Genomic DNA, 26,191 nt, shown 5'->3' with positions numbered 1-26,191 from the left:
TCACTTTGTCATGCCATGTACAGCTGTTAACCTCCTGTGGTCATCAGCAGGAGGGGACCGTGCGCCTTTTATTTATGGAGTTGCCGGCGTGACAATAGAATAGCTGGGGTCCTGCTAGAATACAACCACCAGCAGATCCCTGCGCCCATTCATCACAGCCGCCCGTCCCCTCCATCGTCCGGTGCCTGCCAGCGCTGCAGGTGTTCTGCTGAATTAACCCATTGCATAGTTAGAGGCTCCATAGAAACGCAAATCAGACCTAACAGAGAGTGGGGAGGGGGCGATGGGGGTGACACTGGTTCACTTGGAGGTCCCAATTCAGGAAAATAAATAGGAAGTGGGGGGGTTCTTTAATGACCGTGTACACAGCGGCTTATGTAAAGCGACACACAGTTCAAATAAATGGAATGTCCCTTAAAATAAAAAGGCAAAAATTCCCCCAAAAAATATATTGAATTGTCCTCATGTTCCGCTGAGCCTGGGAAAGCTGGGTGACTAATGTGGCCGCCATTAAAGCTCCCACAGGGATTGTCACCCAGCTTTGCTAAAGACCTGAATGAGAACTCCCCTATAAATGGATAAGGGGGCTGAACACGTATTCAGGGGTCTGGGAAAGCTGAGTGACAATCGCAGAGGAGGCATCACAGACATATTGGTTGTCACCCAGCTTTCCCAGAAACAGATATAACTAAGAAACGGCTGGATCTTGACAGAAGAGGAGACCCCGTGACTTTTCATCTCGGGGGGAAACGCTCTCTAGGACGTCAAGTTTCCTATTAAACAGGACAATCTGGTTCCTTAAATATAAAGCGGATTTTCCAGCAGCCGCAGTGACTGATGTCTTTTTATGTTTCATTTTTGGTCTATTATAAAAGACACACGCAAACGGCGTTTAAAATCGAGCCAGCTCCGTGTGCGCCATCGTAAAAAAAAAAAAAGTGGGAGGAGGGCGCGAGAGCGGCGAAAAAAAGATGTTTTTAAGTTGCCAATAAAACTGGAAATGTAAAGAGTTTGCTGTGGAAGGCGCTGGGAGCTGCCGGCTCTCATTTAGGCATCTTTCGACCATAAATAACGCTTCAATAAGGCGGGAGGGGGAGGGGGAGGGCGCCGCCATTGCTTGTGTGTTTTTTATTTTATTTTTGGCCATAAATCATTTCAGTGAGCGATAATATTTGTTTTGTGTAATGAGTCTCTTGTGATCCATTCCAGGCCTGAGCACCGGGGACTGTCGAGGCCGATGAGTTGTCTCTTCCCTCCACACAACCGCCTCTTCTAGCCGCAATATTCTCCCATTTAAGCCGCCTGTTAAGTGTTAACCCTTTCAGAGCCGCAGGGGATGAAAAGCGGCGTGCCAGAGAGGGAATCGCATCGGTTAACAAAACGTAATCGATAGCAATGACGTTTAATGGAAATGCTTTTAAAAAAGCGCCGCAATTTTAAAGTCACCGCCCCCCCCCCTCAAATACCGTCAGTGCTGACAGTCCGCTTTTATTTCTAATAGGAAGTAGCAATATAGCAGTACCAGGGGTGTAGCTGTAGGGGGTGCAGAGGTTCCTGGGGGCCCGTCCGTCACATAAGAGGACAGCAGTATTATAAATGGCTGCCGGCAGGTGGGGGCCTCTTACAGATATCGCACATGACGGCAAATATACGATAGACTGCGATGTAACGGAACTGCGTGCACCAGATACAGAACGCTGCGTTACTTTATGGTATACATATTATATCCAGGTACTGAGTGCGTATCGCAGATAAGGACGCTCATGACTCATGTGACACGTACTTGATTCATCCCTTGCCAGTTACAGGCTGGATAGATGTGAACATTTCTTCTAAACCTTTCCATGAATAAAGCTCCTGAGTCATAAAATAGGACACTATAAACCCTGATTCTATTTTGCAGTTTTCCAGTTCTCTGAGTGCAGCCTGCAGTGTAAAGAATGGAGGTTTTCATTCTGGTTGCCATAGCTAAGTCTAGCGACATGTATAGATCTCTACTATAATTCTGTTGCTTCCTGAACCTCATCCATGTAATGGGGATATATTAGTATAGCACAGACCTAGGAGAAAGTGTTTACATGTCTACATATACAGGACCAAGGATGTAGCCATGACAACCTCCATTCTTTACACTGCAGGCTGCATCTAGAGAACTGGAGATCAGAACAAAATAGAAATGAGGTTTATACTACACAGTGACGAAACAGCTTTATATCTAAAATACATAAATAAGGGAATAGAATCCCTCTCCAGAGCAGATACAGAGTCAGTCAGGTCCCCTCGCTGCACCCCCGGAAAGTCAAGTCTATATACAGAATATAGAGAAAAGTATATGCCCCCCTCTTCATCATTGTATTCCGGTGTTTCCCCCTCCCCCCGGTGTATAACTTCCGGCACTCGCCCTGCGGTCACGTTACAGACATTGATGATACAACGGGTCGTGGTAAAGTGATCAGTGACCTCCAGCGCGGTCCTGTAATAGGACATCACCGGTGTAACAAGTGAGTTCCGGAAATGTCTCCCCTCCTGGATCTTCCCCCATCATCTGTGAATGATATTATTGTAAAGTGGAAGGAACCGCTGCAACTCAGCCACGAAGTGCAGACCACGTAATGTTACAGAGCGGGGGGCCGAGTGCTGAGGAGCAAGTGCAGAAAAGTCACCAACACTCCGCTGACTCCATAACTGCAGAGTACAGACCTCACCTGGTATTAACATCCGCACACTGTGCCCGGGAGCTTCATGGCATGGGGGCCGAACATCACCAAGCACAATGCCAAGTGTCAGATGGAGGGTTAAAGCCGCCGCCACCGGACTCTGGAGCAGCGTGTTCTGTGGAGTGACGCTTCTCTATCTGGCGTGTTCTGTGGAGTGACGCTTCTCTATCTGGCGTGTTTTGTGCGGTGACGCTTCTCTATCTGGCGTGTTTTGTGCGGTGACGCTTCTCTATCTGGCGTGTTTTGTGCGGTGACGCTTCTCTATCTGGCGTGTTTTGTGCGGTGACGCTTCTCTATCTGCCGTGTTTTGAGCGGTGACGCTTCTCTATCTGGCGTGTTTTGTGCGGTGACGCTTCAATATCTGACGTGTTTTGTGCGGTGACGCTTCTCTATCTAGCATCTGATGATGGGTCTCGGTTTGGTGATGCCAGGAGAACGTTACCCGCCTGACTGCATTGTGCCTGCTGTAAGGTTTGGTGGGGAGGGGTAATGTTGGTGTTTTTCAGGGGTCGGCCTCTTAGTTCCAGTGAAGGGTTAATTCTTTGGCGCACGAGACGTTCTGGACAATTGTCGATTTCAGTCTTTTCTGTTCCTCATGACTGCGCCCCAGAGCACAAGGTCCATAAAGACACGACTGGTTGGTTAGTTAGTTGGTTGGTTAGTTAGTTGGTTGGTTAGTTGGTCGGCTGGTTTGTTGGTTGGTTGGTCGGCTGGTTAGTTGGTTGGTTAGTTAGTTGGTTGGTTAGTTAGTTGGTCGGCTGGTTTGTTGGTTGGTTCGTCGGCTGGTTAGTTGGTTGGTTAGTTAGTTGGTTGGCTGGTTAGTTGGTTGGTTAGTTAGTTGGTTGGTTAGTTAGTTGGTCGGCTGGTTTGTTGGTTGGTTCGTCGGCTGGTTAGTTGGTTGGTTAGTTAGTTGGTTGGTCGGCTGGTTTGTTGGTTGGTTGGGGGAGTTTGGTTGGAAGAACTTGACCGGCCGCACAGAGTCCTGACCTCAACCCCATCCAACACCTTTGGGATGAACTAGATCGGAGATTACGAGCCCGGCCCCCTCCCCCAACATCAGCGTCTGACCTCACAAATGATCCTCTGGATTAAGGGGCAACAATTCCCACAGACCCCAAAATATTATAGAAAAAATGAATGTCTATGGATTTATAATGGGACGTCATAAAGCTCCTGTAGTGGAACGTGGAGGGGTCACTTACTTTTCTCCGTGTAGTGTATGTTTATCTGGAAAGTTTGCTGCACATGTGTTTGGATGAAATCATAAAGGACAGAGGCAATTGGCCCCGTTTACAGCAGCCGGAGAGAATGGAAACTGTACCCCCCGGTTTTGCTTTTATCCCCTGCCCTCTCCTTGCGGTCGGGTCCTAACAAGCTGCCGGCACTGGGATTTTATGCCTCTGCCTGTGGAGTGTAATTATTCCGGGCAGACATTGTTCCCTGTCTGCAGCCTCTTTTAGGGTTATTAATATTACTCGGGAACATTACGGTAATAAGGCTTCCCGCAGAATGGGATGTGCGCGCTCCGCTGGGACCGGCTATAACCATCATTATTTGCATTTGGTCAAAGCCAATGTTGATGGTGGGACCTCGAAAACAACTCTGCAACAAGATGTAATATCATTACACGCTCAGCGCCAAATGTCCCTGATTAGTCCTGCAAGGGGGACCAGGACGATGGAGGACGTCCCGCTGTCTTTCAATACTGCACAAATTGGGGGTGTAGATTGCAAGCTCTTCATACAAACATATTCCATTACTCAGGGATTGTTTTACAGATTATTGTGCTGCTCCGGGAGGATCTCAAGAGCTCCAGAAATCATCCACAATCTTTATTATAAGAGTATCGTATGTGAGCGCCAGCGAAGACGGGGGTGAAACATGGAAACCGTCACCATTACAGCGGAGTATATGGGGGGATAAAGAACAATATTATGGGGGACACTGCGGGTGCCTCATTTTCCAACATATTTGTATAATTTTTCTGTCTTAGGCTCTGTTCACACGCAGTGACCAGAAACGTCTGAAAATACGGAGCTCAGGCAAAAACACCTCCTGATTTTCAGACGTTCGCTGTGTTTTTTACGGCTGTTTTTGGAGCTGTTTTTCAATGAAAAAAGGCCTCCAAAAACATCCCAAGAAGTGTCCTGCACTTCTTTGAACGAGCCGTCATTTTCCGCGCCGTATTTTGACGGCGACGCGTAAAATAAAGGCTCGTGGGAACAGAACACCGTAAATCCCAATGTTTGTAGGCGTATTAGGGGCGTTTTTTCTGGCGTAATTTGAGGCGTAAAACGCCTGAAATACGCCTGAAAACAGGCCGTGTGAACATACCCTAAGGCCTTATTCACACGCAAACTCAAAAACATATGGAGCTGTTTTCAAGAGAAAACAGATCCTGATTTTCAGACGTTTTTTGTGCCACTCGCGATTTTCGCGGCGTTTTTTACGGCCGTTTTTGGAGCTTTTTTCCATAGAGTCTATGGAAAACAGCTCCAAAAACGTCCCAAGAATTGTCCTGCACTTCTTTTTCGCGGCAGTTTTTTTATGCTTCCGATTTTGGGCCGTTTTTCAGCCGCTTACGGGCCGAAAATAGGCCGTGTGAACATACCCGGAGATTTATCCCTGAACCCAAATGTGTCCGAAGTCGTTACAGATATTGTAACTGGCCACAGATGATGAAATAATTATTTTCTTTGAGGAGACGCTGAATGTAGGACAAGGGAACACAATCTATTGCTCCCTGTTATCAGCCATTTCAACCTGAGGAGATGATGACTGTAGTGTAGGGAAGAGTAACAGGCAGTGTAGAAACCTCCCCTCCCCCCGATCACTACTTTATTATATCATGTGTGACTGATATCAGCCGCTCCTCTTATATCACTCCAGCACTATTATATCCTCCAGAGACATTACATCATATGTGACTGATATCAGCCGCTCCTCTTATATCACTCCAGTACTATTATATCCTCCAGAGACATTACATCATATGTGACTGATATCAGCCGCTCCTCTTATATCACTCCAGCACTATTATATCCTCCAGAGACATTACATCATATGTGACTGATATCAGCCGCTCCTCTTATATCACTCCAGCACTATTATATCCTCCAGAGACATTACATCATATGTGACTGATATCAGCCGCTCCTCTTATATCACTCCAGTACTATTATATCCTCCAGAGACATTACATCATATGTGTGACTGATATCAGCCGCTCCTCTTATATCACTCCAGTACTATTATATCCTCCAGAGACATTACATCATATGTGTGACTGATATCAGCCGCTCCTCTTATAACACTCCAGTACTATTATATCCTCCAGAGACATTACATCATATGTGACTGATATCAGCCGCTCCTCTTATATCACTCCAGCACTATTATATCCTCCAGAGACATTACATCATATGTGTGACTGATATCAGCCACTCCTCTTATATCACTCCAGTACTATTATATCCTCCAGAGACATTACATCATATGTGTGACTGATATCAGCCGCTCCTCTTATATCACTCCAGTACTATTATATCCTCCAGAGACATTACATCATATGTGTGACTGATATCAGCCGCTCCTCTTATAACACTCCAGTACTATTATATCCTCCAGAGACATTACATCATATGTGTGACTGATATCAGCCGCTCCTCTTATATCACTCCAGTACTATTATATCCTCCAGAGACATTACATCATATGTGTGACTGATATCAGCCGCTCCTCTTATATCACTCCAGCACTATTATATCCTCCAGAGACATTACATCATATGTGTGACTGATATCAGCCGCTCCTCTTATATCACTCCAGTACTATTATATCCTCCAGAGACATTACATCATATGTGACTGATATCAGCCGCTCCTCTTATATCACTCCAGCACTATTATATCCTCCAGAGACATTACATCATATGTGACTGATATCAGCCGCTCCTCTTATATCACTCCAGCACTATTATATCCTCCAGAGACATTACATCATATGTGACTGATATCAGCCGCTCCTCTTATATCACTCCAGTACTATTATATCCTCCAGAGACATTACATCATATGTGTGACTGATATCAGCCGCTCCTCTTATATCACTCCAGCACTATTATATCCTCCAGAGACATTACATCATATGTGTGACTGATATCAGCCGCTCCTCTTATATCACTCCAGCACTATTATATCCTCCAGAGACATTACATCATATGTGACTGATATCAGCCGCTCCTCTTATATCACTCCAGTACTATTATATCCTCCAGAGACATTACATCATATGTGTGACTGATATCAGCCGCTCCTCTTATATCACTCCAGCACTATTATATCCTCCAGAGACATTACATCATATGTGACTGATATCAGCCGCTCCTCTTATAACACTCCAGTACTATTATATCCTCCAGAGACATTACATCATGTGTGACTGATATCAGCCGCTCCTCTTATATCACTCCAGTACTATTATATCCTCCAGAGACATTACATCATATGTGACTGATATCAGCCGCTCCTCTTATATCACTCCAATACTATTATATCCTCCAGAGACATTACATCATATGTGACTGATATCAGCCGCTCCTCTTATATCACTCCAGTACTATTATATCCACCAGAGACATTACATCATATGTGACTGATATCAGCCGCTCCTCTTATAACACTCCAGTACTATTATATCCTCCAGAGACAGTACATCATATGTGTGACTGATATCAGCCGCTCCTCTTATAACACTCCAGCACTATTATATCCTCCAGAGACATTACATCATATGTGACTGATATCAGCCGCTCCTCTTATATCACTCCAGTACTATTATATCCTCCAGAGACATTACATCATGTGACTGATATCAGCCGCTCCTCTTATATCACTCCAGTACTATTATATCCTCCAGAGACATTACATCATATGTGACTGATATCAGCCGCTCCTCTTATATCACTCCAGTACTATTATATCCTCCAGAGACATTACATCATATGTGTGACTGATATCAGCCACTCCTCTTATAACACTCCAGTACTATTATATCCTCCAGAGACATTACATCATGTGACTGATATCAGCCGCTCCTCTTATATCACTCCAGTACTATTATATCCTCCAGAGACATTACATCATATGTGACTGATATCAGCCGCTCCTCTTATATCACTCCAGTACTATTATATCCTCCAGAGACATTACATCATGTGTGACTGATATCAGCCGCTCCTCTTATAAATCAGAGAGTCATCACTGTGTTATCTGTGGTGTTACATAGGACTGCAGGTAAAATCTACTACATTATCTGTACTCAGAGAGGTATCACTGTGTTATCTCTGGTGTTACATAGGACTGCAGGTAACATCTACTACATTATCTGTACTCAGAGAGTTATCACTGTGTTATCTGTGGTGTTACATAGGACTGCAGGTAACATCTACTACATTATCTGTACTCAGAGAGTTAGCACTGTGTTATCTGTGGTGTTACATAGGACTGCATGTAAAACTACTACATTATCTGTAATCAGAGAGTTATCACTGTGTTATCTGTGGTGTTACATAGGACTGCAGGTAACATCTACTACATTATCTGTAATCAGAGAGTTATCACTGTATTATCTGTGGTGTTACATAGGACTGCAGGTAACATCTACTACATTATCTGTAATCAGAGAGTTATCACTGTGTTATCTGTGGTGTTACATAGGACTGCAGGTAACACTGCTACATTATCTGTACTCCGGGAGTTATCACTGTTATCTGTGGTGTTACATAGGACTGCAGGTAACATTTACTACATTATCTGTACTCAGAGTTATCACTGTGTGTTATCCGTGGTGTTACATAGGACTGCAGGTAACATCTACTACATTATCTGTACTCAGAGAGTTATCACTGTTATCTGTGGTGTTACATAGGACTGCAGGTAACACTACTACATTATCTGTACTCAGAGAGTTATCACTGTGTTATCTGTTTTGTTACATAGGACTGCAGTTAACATCTACTACATTATCTGTACTCAGAGAGTTATCACTGTTATCTGTGGTGTTACATAGGACTGCAGGTAACACTACTACATTATCTGTACTCAGAGAGTTATCACTGTGTTATCTGTGGTGTTACATAGGACTGCAGGTAACATCTACTACATTATCTGTACTCAGAGAGTTATCACTGTTATCTGTGGTGTTACATAGGACTGCAGGTAACACTACTACATTATCTGTACTCAGAGAGTTATCACTGTGTTATCTGTGGTGTTACATAGGACTGCAGGAAACATCTACTACATTATCTGTACTCAGAGAGTTATCACTGTGTGTTATCTGTGGTGTTACATAGGACTGCAGGTAACATCTACCACATTATCTGTAATCAGAGAGTTATCACTGTTATCTGTGGTGTTACATAGGACTGCAGGTAACATATACTACATTATCTGTACTCAGAGAGTTATCACTGTGTTATCTGTGGTGTTACATAGGACTGCAGGTAACACTACTACATTATCTGTACTCAGAGAGTTATCACTGTGTTATCTGTGGTGTTACATAGGACTGCAGGTAACATCTACTACATTATCTGTACTGAGAGCGTTATCACTGTGTTATCTGTGGTGTTACATAGGACTGCAGGTAACACTACTACATTATCTGTACTCAGAGAGTTATCACTGTTATCTGTGGTGTTACATAGGACTGCAGGTAACAGCTACTACATTATCTGTACTCAGAGTTATCACTGTGTTATCTGTGGGGCTACATAGGACTGCAGGTAACACCTACTGCATTATCTGTAGTCACGGAGTTATCACTGTGTTATCTGTGGTGTTACATAGGACTGCAGGTAACACTACTACATTATCTGTACTCAGAGAGTAATCACTGTGTGTTATCTGTGGTGTTACATAGGACTGCAGGAAACATCTACTACATTACCTGTATTCAGAGAGTAATCACTGTGTGTTATCTGTGGTGTTACATAGGACTGCAGGTGACCTCTACTACATTATCTGTACTCAGAGAGTTATCACTGTGTGTTATATGTGGTGTTACATAGGACTGCAGGTAACACTACTACATTATCTGTAATCAGAGAGTTATCACTGTGTGTTATATGTGGTGTTACATAGGACTGCAGGTAACATCTACTACATTATCTGTACTCAGAGAGTTATCACGGTGTTATCTGTGGTGTTACATAGGACTGCAGGTAACATCTACTACATTATCTGTAATCAGAGAGTTATCACTGTGTGTTATCTGTGGTGTTACATAGGACTGCAGGTAACATGTACCACATTATCTGTATTCCGAGTTATTACAATGCAGGCCCAAAGAGATAAATGACAAATTGAGCTCTGCTACATTTGTAAAGTGTCGTCCTTTTCTTTGACATATCAATAATTAAACAATTACTGTGGGGGGGTCTCTCTGGATAAAGTGCGCGCTCTTCAGTGCAGACTCTACAGCAGGACGGTTGTAAAGTGGCGAGAGGGCGGTGAGGAGAGCGACATAGAGAGACGCTTTCATGGGCAGATTTTATCCTTGACTCACAAGTGCATAATAAAACACTGTAATATACTAGAACTTGTGTGGTCTCGGGGCCTCATTTGCATACTAATTACTGAGTGCAAATGGGAATAAGGGCTCGTGATGGGAGGTGCGGGGGAGGGGGAGGGGGGCTCCTACTACAATATGTTGTGGGGTGTTAAAAAACGCCAGGGACTTAACAGCAATGGCACCTCATCTCCCGCTAACAAGCTAATCCGCCGTCCCGTTACCCTCTGATATACAACATCTCATTAGTATTATAATAAAGTACATGAAACAGCCATAAAACATTATATACTGCACAAGTGTTGTTTTCTTGCCAATTATCTGTAGCCGGATTTATCACCGGGGTGGTGGAAAATTCCCCTCGGTGAGGATTGGGAGAATGAGGAAGGTGGACGTCGGGGGAGAACGCGGCTGACGAGGGAGGGGGCACATTTCCTACTGAGGGGTAACGCTTGTTCTGCCTCAGTAAAACTCCCACTTCTGCGTCTTTTTTTTTTTTTTTTTTTTCGGGAAGAGGAGGTGCAGACGGAATGGGGGGGATAACCACGAGACGATAGGTCACCGGGTGACCCCTCCTATTAAGTGTTAACCCTAAATTCACCAGAAGAGGCCCGGTCGTGGAGATCGCCGCAATCGCCTTTAACCATTTTCACTAGGAGGATTTTATGGCAGATTAGGAAGCAAATTGTTCATGATATGACTTGGAAAAAATAAATAAAACAAGCAGATTTGCTACTAAAACCCGATCGTATAATTCCTAATCGCTCATAATAACTACGACGCCGAGGCAGAAAACACTGACAGTTTACGGACCGGCTTGGAAGCGCTGAAACTGCGTCCAGTGACACCGGCAAGATCCAGCACGGACCTATCAGCAGAGATCATACCGGTTCTGGAGGGCGTCTGCCTGGTGGTGTAAGAATAAATCCCTATTCCGAAATACTTAGGCAGATCATTGCCGTTCAGGGCTGTAGGAAAGTCGGGTCACAACATCTGCTTAGTAATGCAGAATCGGGATATGGCGCTGGATAATTCGGCAGGATTGCCATTCAGGACTGGGTAACAATCCGTGTGGAGGAGAATTCACAGATATAACGGAGAAGCAGCTGAATAGAACGAGACAGAAGGGACAACTCCGAGATTTAGAATCACTGGGAATTTGACTTTATTTTAGGGGAAATGCTAGGAACAAAAACATAAACCGCCCCTTTAAATCACACTGTAACGACTTCTATACAGCGAGTGATATGAAGGCAACTGACATCAGAGGGAAGACGCTGAACGGGAAGAATTTACACTTTACAGGAACCGGAGAGCATCACTTGTGGACCCCATTGTGCCGCTGCCGCCCGCAAACTGTTTGATCACGTTCTGCGAGATGATTTCTCTTACTAAAACTCCACAGAGAAGTGAAGAGCTTTGAAGTGAAGACGACACGGACGGCCGCTTATCAGCGCCACTGTCCGCCGGCGCGGACTCCAAGCATCTCTACATATCAATATATACATTTATATCCATCCAGTTCATTCCCACAGTCAGAGAAACCTGCGACAAAACGACCGCGAGATAAGGACGCGATGAGAAGGCGACTTATTAAACCACAAAAAAAAAAAGAGGGATAAAAAGTAAAACCTCGTCCTGAAGCTTCTCACCTTCCCAAAAGGAGCCGCGGCGAGAGGACTGTGCTGCTTATCAGCCGCGGTAAATAAAGGCGCCTTTCACTCGCCGTATTCTCCGCACGCTGGGAAAAGAAGAAAAAGGAACAGACGTATTTTATAACGTTCCGTCTGCATGACAAAAGCCGAGCTAAAGCCCTGAGCTCCGGCAGATAAGCCCTGAGCTCTCAGCCTCTTAAATACCTCTGACAAGCTATACATTACCGCGCTAATAATTTGCCAAATTTGCGCCCATAATATGATATCTGTAAAACGTCGAGGGCTGTAATACGATTAGTATTCTCAAATGAATTATCGAACATTCAGCGTTTAGGCCCAGGGAACGGGAAGGAAGGAAAGAAAATCAATTACTTTGAGGGGAAGAAAAGAAGCAGCAAATAAAGGAGGGAAAATGCAATAAGCAGCGATAAAAAGAAGAAAAACGGCGAATGAAGGACGACGCCGACGCCACGGTGCAAAGGGAAATAATATGATGAATGCCGAGCCACGGAGACTCCAGCAGTTTACACAAATCACAATATAAAATTCCAATTATCCAGAACAAGGTGCCGGATTACCGGAAATTACCCAGCGCTCGGCATCATAAAATAAATGTCATCAGCACGTTTGACGGACTATCGGGGAAATGCTGCTAATCTGGCGTGGGAATATTTTTGGTGCAGGATTAGTGACGGATTAAGGCCCCATGCACAGGACCGTAATACAGTCCGCAATTACGGGCCCATTCAGTTCTATTGATCGCAGACAGATTTCCGTATCGCTGTGGACAGGTGTCCGTGCTGTAGAACATGTTCTATCTTTTACGTGCCGTGCTCCCATACTTTTTATGCGAGAACAGGCCGGAAATGCGGGCTGCGGCCCACGGCTGGTGATTACGGGCACGGCCGCGTGCATGAGGCCTAAAAGAATTGCTGTTCTATGCGCAGGTGGAGCAGCTATAGCCGGAAGTACAACGCCATTGAGGCTCGTGTCTTGGTCTGTGGGTATCAGTGAGTCCTTATGATGGGGCAATTAGACTGTAAGCTCCTTGGGTTTAGAGATGGTGGCAAATAATAAAAACTCCATACAACCCAGGGCCAGATTTATAATAAAGGTAATAACACTACATCAGGTGGCGGAAATGACAGGCAGCTGCCACGTGGGCTCAGCACGGCGCCATCATGTGAATTTCGCAACTAAGAAAAATGACGACTGTCAGGGTATGTTCACACGGCCTATTTACGGACGTAAATCGGGCGTTTTTGCCCCGAATTACGCCCGAAAATAGCGCCTCAATAGCGCTGACAAACATCTGCCCATTGAAAGCAATGGGCAGACGTTTGTCTGTTCACACGAGGCGTATATTTACGCGCCGCTGTCAAATGACGGCGCGTAAATTGACGCCCGCGTAGAAGAAGTGACCTGTCACTTCTTTGGCCGTAATTGGAGCCGTTATTCATTCACTCCAATGAATAGCAGCGCTAATTACGTCCGTAATGGACACGGCGTTCAAGCGCCTGCACATGCCGGTACGGCTGAAATTACGGGGATGTTTTCAGGCTGAAACATCCCCGTAATTTCAGCCGTTACGGACCCCCGCCGTGTGAACATACCCTCATTCCTAGAGGAGTGCGACTCGGAGGGAAAGAGAATTGCGCTACGTGAATCTCACAAGAGTCACCACAAATAATTTGTGTTATCTGGGATGACATGGCTGAAGTCACCAGGAAGCTCTGGCCTAACAGCCGGAAGCCGTGACCGTATGAACGACAAAATGGCGGCCATTGTTTTCTTTATTTAAGTGTCCTACAAGATCACTGGGTAAAAAACGCTCAATGACGCCGTCGTTAATGGGATCGAGGCCGCATGGCTATAAATTATAGTCCGGCAACAGCTGGATCGGAAATTCTGATAATTCGGCACTCGCTTCCAGCGCAGATCTGCAGGACGATTCGGAGATCCCTCTGATTGTAGCGTGCGCGTTGTTAGCATTTATTTTGGGCTCCATTACCAGGAAACATTTCTCTGATCGTCCAATTATAATCCCGAATATTTGATAATCCGGCTCCCGGGTCCTATGAGTGCCGGATTACAGGAGTGTTACTGATGTTTCATTGCCTGCACTACGAGGGGGATTCCTCCGGAGCCTCTTTTAGTAAATGCATAAATTCTCTTTTTTTTATTTGTAGGAAATGGTTGGAATTTAAAGTGGGAAATAGCATCCGGTCACCGTGGCAACCTGGGAGTTAAAGGCCATTCACGTGAATCGGCCCCCTCCCGAGCAGCGTGGGTTCATAAAACACAGGAAGTTCGATTCCTCGCACTGTAAGGGTGGGCTCAGACCCCCATCTTGTCAGCAGAGGTGTGGGAGTCGTAATGCGCTAATTATTTGGAACCACTGTGAGAAAACACTAACACGCTGCAGACTAAACACCAGTATCTGACACCTGCAGTTTTATGGGCCGTCCGCATGCAATAAGGACAAACCCCCCACCCCATAACTCTGGGATCCTAAAAACTTGTGTGTGAGCCGAGGACTGGAAGCTTCTAGGCCGGACCAGCTGTGAGCACTAAACTCTAATGATATTAAGTAGAATTTCTACTTCAGAAGCGTCCGGGCGGCGGCGGCCTGGCGGGCACATTTCTGGCAGCAAACGCTCGTTCTCCAATTAAAAATAAAGCTGGGGATCAATATCTGTGTCAGGGTCCCTGCCGCAGCCAGGAGCGTGGAGATTATGAAGTGGGACTAACGGCCTTTATGACATCGAAGGAAAGTGAGAGAAATCGGAGCAGAATGGACGGCGCGGTTTATCGGTGAATGGAGATGCAACTTACGAAGCGTCCATCCTGAGTCAGTGACTTGATTGGTTCTTGAGCGACATGACAGTAGCCATACGTGGTAACAAGCGTCCGTGCGAAGAGGCGGGGACTCAAAGTGATGGATATGGAGGGAATTAAAGGGGCGCTCCAGTCCCATGTAAATAAAGCTCCACATGTCTGACGTATCCGCTAATAACGTAATATTGTGTATTATTAGATACAGATCTGCTGACGGAGCTGAACGGCGGCGCCTGATCCGTTATCTGTTATATATGTATATATACACGTGATTGTGCGGGGGGGGGGGCGAGCCCGGGCCACAAATACTCAGGACAAGTCATTTTACTGTCTGTACGACCTACTCAGGGGGTTGAGACAAACTGGTGACATCAATTCCTGCCTTTTTTTGCGGCTCCATGAATACGGATGCACTACGTAAGTTTTTTTATTTTACGGACAAATGGACCGCAAATACAGACAGCGGATCCGTGCTTATGCTGATCGCAAAATCTCCACGGTCGTTTGTTTGCATTAGGCCTAACACGTAAACCCCGAGCGTGGAGCTACGCACAAGTCTCTATCCCGTCCCACAATTTAGACTGAATACGTTGTACTGTTGTGTACAAATGTTTAGATTCACTGTCAGAAAGTACAAGTTCTCAGCCTCTGAAAATAAACAAGAGTGCTTCCAGTCACTGACAGCAAGCACAGACTCTTCATTATACAAGGATTCAGCTTTATTTACATAAGACTGCGCCGGCCCCTTAATGTAATAATCTGCAGAATATATTAATAAGAATCTGTCAGGAGGAGGATGGAATAAAACGCCTGCTGTCCCGGGACACAGGGACCATCTCCTCCAGCTGCGCCAGGACTGGATTGTCAGCTCTTGTTCTCACACACTTTGCAGCTTGGATGAAATCAGATTTTTCTTCACTTCTGGACATAAATGTGTCAGCACTTATTACCAATAAGCCGCTAGTAACAAATATTAGCATTGGAAGCAGAGAACCGCTCCGGCATGGAGCGGGATACGGGGGGGGGGTGCAGAGACCTGGGGGGAGAGGGGGGTCCGGACTGCAGGAACGAGGGATCCCTAAGCTCGCATGGAATGGTTATTACTGTACCATGGCATTACGACTCATTACAGCCAAACACACTCGGGAACCCCCTCAGATCCAAACGACTTCCCCAGATGTTGGGCTCTCAGGATGTGTGTGTGAGTGGTGGCGGCTGATGGGCGAGGGGGGGAGTACACCCACCTTTCTGTTCCAGCTTCTCCAGACACAAACATTCCCAAATCAGCCGGGGACCCTCCGTCTTGCAGATGCTTTGTAAGTCAAGCGTTTATTCCATCGCAGATGTCCCTCTTGTTCAAAGCCCCAATGGACACGCGAGTTCTGCGCTGCACGTTCTCTCCTTGTCAGGTGCAGGACGTCCGTCCCCCCCCCCCCCCATCACTCGTCTGTGCGGCCAGAGACCCCCGACCCCATCACATCATGAACCGAGAACCTTCTGCCCGGACGCCCCGTCTCTCCCCGGCCCAGAACTTCACAATGTCTGCCTCTTGTTAAGTTGGGAAACCTGGCTGATGTCCCACGCTCGTGTGCACAAACCTCCGGACGCCGATGGGCCACAAATCTCAGAGAAAGAAAGTTATTATAGTCGCGAGCAAACTGTATGTCTCCAGCTATTGTGGAACTACAAGTCCCAGAGCTGCAAGGTCAATCACTGTAAAAGGAAACGTTTTGCAACATTCTAATAGACTTTGGGTTTCATTTCTTCACCATTTTCAAGATCACTTCTTGCTGTCAGTCAGTGGGAAAAGTTTTATTAAAAATCCAGAGGCTGAAAACCCATTCCTGACCTACTACTTCTCACAGCAGAGGGTGTGTTACAATGTATCAGAGCAGGCAATCCCCTGTGAGCTAAATACAGCAGCAGCCCAGATCTTGCAATGTACTTACATATCCGCATCTTTCTCTTTTACGTCCGTATATTTCCCGCGGGGGACAGACTCTTCTAGGGACTGAACTGGGGACAGTTAAACAGGTTTTGCTTTTCTTGGCCACGATGGCGGCTTTGTGTCTGACGCTGAAGACTCGCGCTGTTTTGGTAACCCCAAAGCTACTTCACTCGTCTGCACATCTTGATTAGTGGCCAAAACTAAGGTAAATGATAGTAAGTCATAGGAACGTATTTACCGTACAGTAAAAGCCGCTGATACCTATAGGACATATACAATATATGCAATCATTTCAAACTCATGCCAACTGGCAAGGCTGTATGTGCCATAGAGACTGCCCCTGCGGGTACTATGAGAGGGCAGCCTCGTCTCTGGCTGGCTCCGTTCCCATGGTGGCGGTGAACCTGTGCAGGGTGCCCCTCTGCACCCACACCTCAAAGAGGGTCACCGCTTCCTTCTCGCCTATTAAGGATGGAATCGGGGGGGGGGGGGGGCTGGATTGTAAACCATCACCAGGAGGGGAACCTATTTTGATTTTTGCTCTGAAGCCCCCTCTTCTGTGCCAATCAGTTACGACAGAGAATGATACAAAACGCAGAAGCTTCTTGGACCACAGTTACAATTCTTTTTTGAAAGGTCCTGATAGGAGCTGCCGGGGAGGATCCACTAAGTGGCGGTCGGGGAGATTCTCAGGACGGGAAATCTCTTATCAAGTCAGTGAATCTCTCAGTAAAGGGTTCTGGAATATGATAAAGCGGCATAAATCAAAGTGAGGCGGAAGCGCCCGTTACATCCACATACCGCCGAAGAGAAAGTGCCCGATATACAGATATTTCTAGGACGATGGCGAGACGGGGGGGCAGCCGCTCCTTTATGGTGGTTTACATCACAGGATCGGAAGTTACTTGTCTCTCATCCTAATACTCATTATAACTCCATAATGTCCGATAGGGACCTCTAATGTACTACTGATTAGTAGTTGAAATCCAACAGGTGCTCCCCGGCCTCTGTTTTCCTCCTTTATTATCTGCACCTATTTTTTAGTTAAAAGCAAGAACCAGACGTAGCCGCATAGAGAAGGCGAGTGGTCCACTGTAGTGGGGCCCATACACCATAAAGGGGTGTTCACTAGCACTGCCGCTGACTCCTTAATACATCACATTGCTCAGCGTCTACCCCCAAGTGGAAAGCTCAGTGCACAGAATCGGTTCACCGCGCTCTTAGGCTCTGTTCACACGCTTAACCAAAAACGTCTGAAAATACGGAGCTGTTTTCAAGGGAAAACAGCTCCTGATTTTGAGACATTTTTTATTCAAAGTCGCATTTTTTGGCGCGGTTTTCTTTTTTAAATCCGGTAACTTTTTATTAAAACAAACAAAGAAGTTTTACAATTTCCACAATACTAGCGCAACCCACCCACTACAAGCACTTAGTTTTATTCGGGCGTTTTATGCCTCGAATTACGTCCGAAAATACGGCTCCAAAGTACCGGCAAACCTGCCCATTGAAAGCAATGGACCTACGATGTTCTGTGCACACCGGCTGTTTTTTTACGCGCCGCTGTAAAAAGACGCCCGCGTCAAAGCAGTGCCTGTCACTTCTTGAGACGTAATTGGAGCCGTTTTTCATTGGCTCCATTGAAAAACAGCTCCAATTACGTCCGTAATTGCCGCCTCGAAAAACGCGAGTACAAGCAATTACGTCTGAAATTCAGGAGCTGTTTTCTTCTGAAAACAGCTCCGTAATTTCAGCCGTAATAGACGTGCACGTGTGAACATACCCTTACAAGTACCTGCAATGAGAGAAACACACCTGAAACATATCAACATTCCCCACCCACAACCCGGTGTTTCGCCGCGTTTTTAATGGCCGTTTTGGAGCTGTTTTTCTAAAGACTCTAGAATCTTCTAAGTCGCGGCCGTTTTTTTACGTAAAAAAACGCCCGTCGAAACAGAACAACGTATTTCCCATTGAAATCAATAGGCAGATGTTTGGAGGCGTTCTGCTGCCATTTTTCCAGTCGTTTTTCGAGGCATAAACGTCCCGATATACGCCTGAAAACACTCCGTGTGAACATACGCAAAGGCTCTGTTCACACGCTTAACCAAAAACATCTGGAAATACAGAGTTGTTTTCAAGGGTGAGCAGCTCCTGATTTTCAGAAGTTTTTTATTCAAAGTCCCTTTTTTCACTCCGTTTTTAACAGCCGTTTTTGGAGCTGTTTTTCTATAGAGTCTATGAAAAACGTCTGAAGAAGTGACATGCGCTTCTTTTTCGCAGCCATTAAAAAACGCCCCATCGAAACAGAACAACGTTTTTCCCATTGAAATCAATAAGCAGATGTTTGGAGGCGTTCTGCTTCCGATCTTTCAGCCATTTTTCGGCACGAAAAACGGCCAAAAATAGCCCGTGTGAAGCCGTGGGGCTGTAGGTGGATCTAGGACGGAGGTGTAGCCAGAGAGCCCACTATGACACAATCACGATTATGCCCTCGCTCTCCAGGTGCAGTCCCTTTATAAGTCACATCGACCCAACCCTTCACATACGTGAGCCGGCTGCAACCACTCAATAACATACAACACATGATCCCCGCCCACTGCGTACAATGCACTATAAATAATGGGCGCCAAAGATATAAAATAAAAAATCAGAGCGAAATAGAAAATGGTCGAACTTTAAAGAAGACGGTGGAGAGACCGAGTACAAATGGCCCAAAATTAATATCAGAAGAGGCATAAAAAGGAGTAAAAATAACCAGCGTTTACGTGCCAGGGAAATAAACAAGTGCAATCTCCCCATAAGACGTATAATTTTGTGTGCAAATTTCCTTTACTTAAGCGCTGTGTGTGTGATGTGCGGCACTGGTCCTGTCAAAGGGAGACAATTACTGATATTACGCGGCGCGGGCGGCTCTTCCCTTACACATCGACCTCACCGATTTTCAGCAATAAAACCGCCTTGTGCTGCCCGGACCATTTTATGTGCTAATATAGATGTTCCCCAGCCGGACGCACCGCCGGCCTGTCACGCAGCGGGGTCACAGGTCAGTGTTCTCGATAAATCTTTGCCCAATTCAATGTATTCGACTGTGGACAAAAATCCACATGATCCAATCAAATCTCCGGGTGTCAAGGATGCGAGAGGCGGATGAGCGGGTGTTATTATGTTACTGGCAATATCCTCATCTAGATACAAGACAAGTCAATGTAGACACAATGTTACAATGTCAGGACCGGATTCTATGTAACCTCTTCATCCCCACTGGAAACGTGGATGGTCTTCCTTTACAACACGTTGCAATATTGTGGTCTGGCCTATCTATCACTATCCCTCACAAGTAGCGCTTATAATAGTACTGGAGTGTTATAAGAGGAGCGGCTGATATCAGTCACACATGATGTAATGTCTCTGGAGGATATAATAGTACTGGAGTGTTATAAGAGGAGCAGCTGATATCAGTCACATATGATGTAATGTCTCTGGAGGATATAATAGTACTGGAGTGATATAAGAGGAGCAGCTGATATCAGTCACATATGATGTAATGTCTCTGGAGGATATAATAGTACTGGAGTGATATAAGAGGAGCGGCTGATATCAGTCACATATGATGTAATGTCTCTGGAGGATATAATAGTGCTGGAGTGATATAAGAGGAGCGGCTGATATCAGTCACACATATGATGTAATGTCTCTGGAGGATATAATAGTACTGGAGTGATATAAGAGGAGCGGCTGATATCAGTCACATATAATGTAATGTCTCTGGAGGATATAATAGTGCTGGAGTGATATAAGAGGAGCGGCTGATATCAGTCACACATATGATGTAATGTCTCTGGAGGATATAATAGTGCTGGAGTGTTATAAGAGGAGCGGCTGATATCAGTCACACATGATGTAATGTCTGGAGGATATAATAGTGCTGGAGTAATATAAGAGGAGCGGCTGATATCAGTCACACATATGATGTAATGTCTCTGGAGGATATAATAGTGCTGGAGTGATATAAGAGGAGCGGCTGATATCAGTCACATATATGATGTAATGTCTCTGGAGGATATAATAGTGCTGGAGTGATATAAGAGGAGCGGCTGATATCAGTCACACATATGATGTAATGTCTCTGGAGGATATAATAGTGCTGGAGTAATATAAGAGGAGCGGCTGATATCAGTCACACATATGATGTAATGTCTCTGGAGGATATAATAGTACTGGAGTGATATAAGAGGAGCGGCTGATATCAGTCACATATATGATGTAATGTCTCTGGAGGATATAATAGTACTGGAGTGCTATAAGAGGAGCGACTGATATCAGTCACATATGATGTAATGTCTCTGCAGGATATAATAGTGCTGGAGTGATATAAGAGCAGTGGCTGATATCAGTCACACATATGATGTAATGTCTCTGCAGGATATAATAGTGCTGGAGTGATATAAGAGGAGCGGCTGATATCAGTCACACATATGATGTAATGTCTCTGCAGGATATAATAGTGCTGGAGTGATATAAGAGGAGCGACTGATATCAGTCACATATGATGTAATGTCTCTGGAGGATATAATAGTGCTGGAGTGATATAAGAGGAGCGGCTGATATCAGTCACATATATGATGTAATGTCTCTGCAGGATATAATAGTGCTGGAGTGATATAAGAGGAGAGGCTGATATCAGTCACACATATGATGTAATGTCTCTGGAGGTTATAATAGTACTGGAGTGTTATAAGAGGAGCGGCTGATATCAGTCACACATATGATGTAATGTCTCTGGAGGATATAATAGTGCTGGAGTGTTATAAGAGGAGCGGCTGATATCAGTCACACATATGATGTAATGTCTCTGGGGGATATAATAGTACTGGAGTGATATAAGAGGAGAGGCTGATATCAGTCACACATATGATGTAATGTCTCTGGAGGATATAATAGTACTGGAGTGTTATAAGAGGAGCGGCTGATATCAGTCACATATGATGTAATGTCTCTGGAGGATATAATAGTGCTGGAGTGATATAAGAGGAGCGGCTGATATCAGTCACACATATGATGTAATGTCTGGAGGATATAATAGTACTGGAGTGATATAAGAGGAGCGGCTGATATCAGTCACATATGATGTAATGTCTCTGGGGGATATAATAGTACTGGAGTGTTACAAGATGAGCGGCTGATATCAGTCACATATATGATGTAATGTCTCTGGAGGATATAATAGTACTGGAGTGATATAAGAGGAGCGGCTGATATCAGTCACACATATGATGTAATGTCTCTGGAGGATATAATAGTACTGGAGTGATATAAGAGGAGCGGCTGATATCAGTCACACATATAATGTAATGTCTCTGGAGGATATAATAGTGCTGGAGTGTTATAAGAGGAGCGGCTGATATCAGTCACATATATGATGTAATGTCTCTGGAGGATATAATAGTACTGGAGTGATATAAGAGGAGCGGCTGATATCAGTCACACATATGATGTAATGTCTCTGGAGGATATAATAGTACTGGAGTGATATAAGAGGAGCGGCTGATATCAGTCACACATATGATGTAATGTCTCTGGAGGATATAATAGTACTGGAGTGTTATAAGAGGAGCGGCTGATATCAGTCACATATATGATGTAATGTCTCTGGAGGATATAATAGCACTGGAGTGATATAAGAGGAGCGGCTGATATCAGTCACACATATGATGTAATGTCTCTGGAGGATATAATAGTACTGGAGTGTTATAAGAGGAGCAGCTGATATCAGTCACACATATAATGTAATGTCTCTGGAGGATATAATAGTACTGGAGTGTTATAAGAGGAGCGGCTGATATCAGTCACACATATGATGTAATGTCTGGAGGATATAATAGTACTGGAGTGATATAAGAGAAGCGGCTGATATCAGTCACATATGATGTAATGTCTCTGGAGGATATAATAGTACTGGAGTGTTATAAGAGGAGCGGCTGATATCAGTCACATATGATGTAATGTCTCTGGAGGATATAATAGTACTGGAGTGTTATAAGAGGAGCGGCTGATAAAAGTCACACATATGATGTAATGTCTCTGGAGGATATAATAGTACTGGAGTGATATAAGAGGAGCGGCTGATATCAGTCACATATGATGTAATGTCTCTGCAGGATATAATAGTGCTGGAGTGATATAAGAGGAGCGGCTGATATCAGTCACACATATGATGTAATGTCTCTGGAGGATATAATAGTGCTGGAGTGATATAAGAGGAGTGGCTGATATCAGTCACACATATGATGTAATGTCTCTGGAGGATATAATAGTACTGGAGTGTTATAAGAGGAGCGACTGATATCAGACACATATGATGTAATGTCTCTGGAGGATATAAGAGGTGCGGCTGATATCAGACACATATGATGTAATGTCTCTGGAGGATATAATAGTACTGGAGTGTTATAAGAGGTGCGGCTGATATCAGTCACATATATGATGTAATGTCTCTGGAGGATATAATAGTGCTGGAGTGATATAAGAGGAGCGGCTGATATCAGTCACATATATGATGTAATGTCTGGAGGATATAATAGTACTGGAGTGATATAAGAGGAGCGGCTGATATCAGTCACATATGATGTAATGTCTCTGGGGGATATAATAGTACTGGAGTGATATAAGAGGAGCGGCTGATATCAGTCACACATATAATGTAATGTCTCTGGAGGATATAATAGTACTGGAGTGTTATAAGAGGAGCGGCTGATATCAGTCACATATATGATGTAATGTCTCTGGAGGATATAATAGTACTGGAGTGATATAAGAGGAGCGGCTGATATCAGTCACACATATGATGTAATGTCTCTGGAGGATATAATAGTACTGGAGTGTTATAAGAGGAGCGGCTGATATCAGTCACACATATAATGTAATGTCTCTGGAGGATATAATAGTACTGGAGTGATATAAGAGGAGCGGCTGATATCAGTCACATATGATGTAATGTCTCTGGAGGATATAATAGTACTGGAGTGTTATAAGAGGAGCGGCTGATATCAGTCACATATGATGTAATGTCTCTGGAGGATATATTAGTACTGGAGTGATATAAGAGGAGCGGCTGATATCAGTCACACATATGATGTAATGTCTCTGGAGGATATATTAGTACTGGAGTGATATAAGAGGGGCGGCTGATATCAGTCACACATATGATGTAATGTCTGGAGGATATAATAGTACTGGAGTGTTATAAGAGGAGCGGCTGATAAAAGTCACACATATGATGTAATGTCTCTGGAGGATATAATAGTACTGGAGTGATATAAGAGGAGCGGCTGATATCAGTCACACATATGATGTAATGTCTCTGGAGGATATAATAGTACTGGAGTGTTATAAGAGGAGCGGCTGATATCAGTCACATATATGATGTAATGTCTCTGGAGGATATAATAGTACTGGAGTGATATAAGAGGAGCGGCTGATATCAGTCACATATATGATGTAATGTCTCTGCAGGATATAATAGTGCTGGAGTGATATAAGAGGAGCGGCTGATATCAGTCACACATATGATGTAATGTCTCTGGAGGATATAATAGTGCTGGAGTGTTATAAGAGGAGCGGCTGATATCGGTCACATATGATGTAATGTCTCTGGAGGATATAATAGTGCTGGAGTGATATAAGAGGAGTGGCTGATATCAGTCACACATATGATGTAATGTCTCCGGAGGATATAATAGTACTGGAGTGTTATAAGAGGAGCGGCTGATATCAGACACATATGATGTAATGTCTCTGGAGGATATAATAGTACTGGAGTGTTATAAGAGGAGCGGCTGATATCAGTCACACATATGATGTAATGTCTCTGGAGGATATAATAGTACTGGAGTGTTATAAGAGGTGCGGCTGATATCAGTCACACATATGATGTAATGTCTCTGGAGGATATAATAGTACTGGAGTGATATAAGAGGAGCGGCTGATATCAGTCACACATATGATGTAATGTCTCTGGAGGATATAATAGTACTGGAGTGGTATAAGAGGAGCGACTGATATCAGTCACATATGATGTAATGTCTCTGCAGGATATAATAGTGCTGGAGTGATATAAGAGGAGCGGCTGATATCAGTCACACATATGATGTAATGTCTCTGGAGGATATAATAGTGCTGGAGTGATATAAGGGGAGCGGCTGATATCAGTCACACATATGATGTAATGTCTCTGGAGGATATAATAGTACTGGAGTGTTATAAGAGGAGCGGCTGATATCAGTCACATATGATGTAATGTCTCTGGAGGATATAATAGTGCTGGAGTGATATAAGAGGAGCGGCTGATATCAGTCACACATATGATGTAATGTCTCTGGAGGATATAATAGTGCTGGAGTGTTATAAGAGGAGCGGCTGATATCAGTCACATATGATGTAATGTCTCTGGAGGATATAATAGTGCTGGAGTGATATAAGAGGAGCGGCTGATATCAGTCACACATATGATGTAATGTCTCTGGAGGATATAATAGTGCTGGAGTGTTATAAGAGGAGTGGCTGATATCAGTCACACATATGATGTAATGTCTCTGGAGGATATAATAGTACTGGAGTGTTATAAGAGGAGCGGCTGATATCAGACACATATGATGTAATGTCTCTGGAGGATATAATAGTGCTGGAGTGATATAAGAGGAGCGGCTGATATCAGTCACATATATGATGTAATGTCTCTGGAGGATATAATAGTGCTGGAGTGATATAAGAGGAGCGGCTGATATCAGTCACACATATGATGTAATGTCTCTGGAGGATATAATAGTGCTGGAGTGTTATAAGAGGAGCGGCTGATATCAGTCACATATGATGTAATGTCTCTGGAGGATATAATAGTGCTGGAGTGATATAAGAGGAGCGGCTGATATCAGTCACATATGATGTAATGTCTCTGGAGGATATAATAGTGCTGGAGTGATATAAGAGGAGCTGCTGATATCAGTCACATATGATGTAATGTCTGGAGGATATAATAGTACTGGAGTGATAGAGGAGCGGCTGATATCAGTCACACATATGATGTAATGTCTCTGGAGGATATAATAGTGCTGGAGTGTTATATAAGAGGAGCGGCTGATATCAGTCACATATGATGTAATGTCTCTGGTGGATATAATAGTACTGGAGTGTTATAAGAGGAGCGGCTGATATCAGTCACACATATGATGTAATGTCTCTGGAGGATATAATAGTGCTGGAGTGATATAAGAGGAGCGGCTGATATCAGTCACACATATGATGTAATGTCTCTGGAGGATATAATAGTGCTGGAGTGTTATAAGAGGAGCGGCTGATATCAGTCACACATATGATGTAATGTCTCTGGAGGATATAATAGTGCTGGAGTGTTATAAGAGGAGCTGCTGATATCAGTCACACATATGATGTAATGTCTCTGGAGG

At 44.3% G+C, this 26,191-nt stretch overlaps 1 protein-coding gene and 1 long non-coding RNA gene across 3 annotated transcripts in view; one reads left to right on the top strand and one right to left on the bottom strand.

The window, feature by feature from the left end:
• Positions 1-26,191, bottom strand: part of RNF220 (ring finger protein 220) — a 222,693-nt gene that overhangs the window by 152,108 nt on the left and 44,394 nt on the right. The gene's annotated exons all lie outside the window — the stretch shown is intronic.
• Positions 1-26,191, top strand: part of LOC142657521 (uncharacterized) — a 152,432-nt gene that overhangs the window by 117,637 nt on the left and 8,604 nt on the right. The window lies entirely within an intron of this gene.

Source organism: Rhinoderma darwinii, chromosome 7, assembly GCF_050947455.1.
Source record: "Rhinoderma darwinii isolate aRhiDar2 chromosome 7, aRhiDar2.hap1, whole genome shotgun sequence".
Classification (NCBI taxonomy): Eukaryota; Metazoa; Chordata; class Amphibia; order Anura; family Rhinodermatidae; genus Rhinoderma; species Rhinoderma darwinii.
The sequence above is the reverse complement of the archived record's forward strand: the minus strand, read 5'-3'. Positions and strand labels throughout refer to the sequence as shown.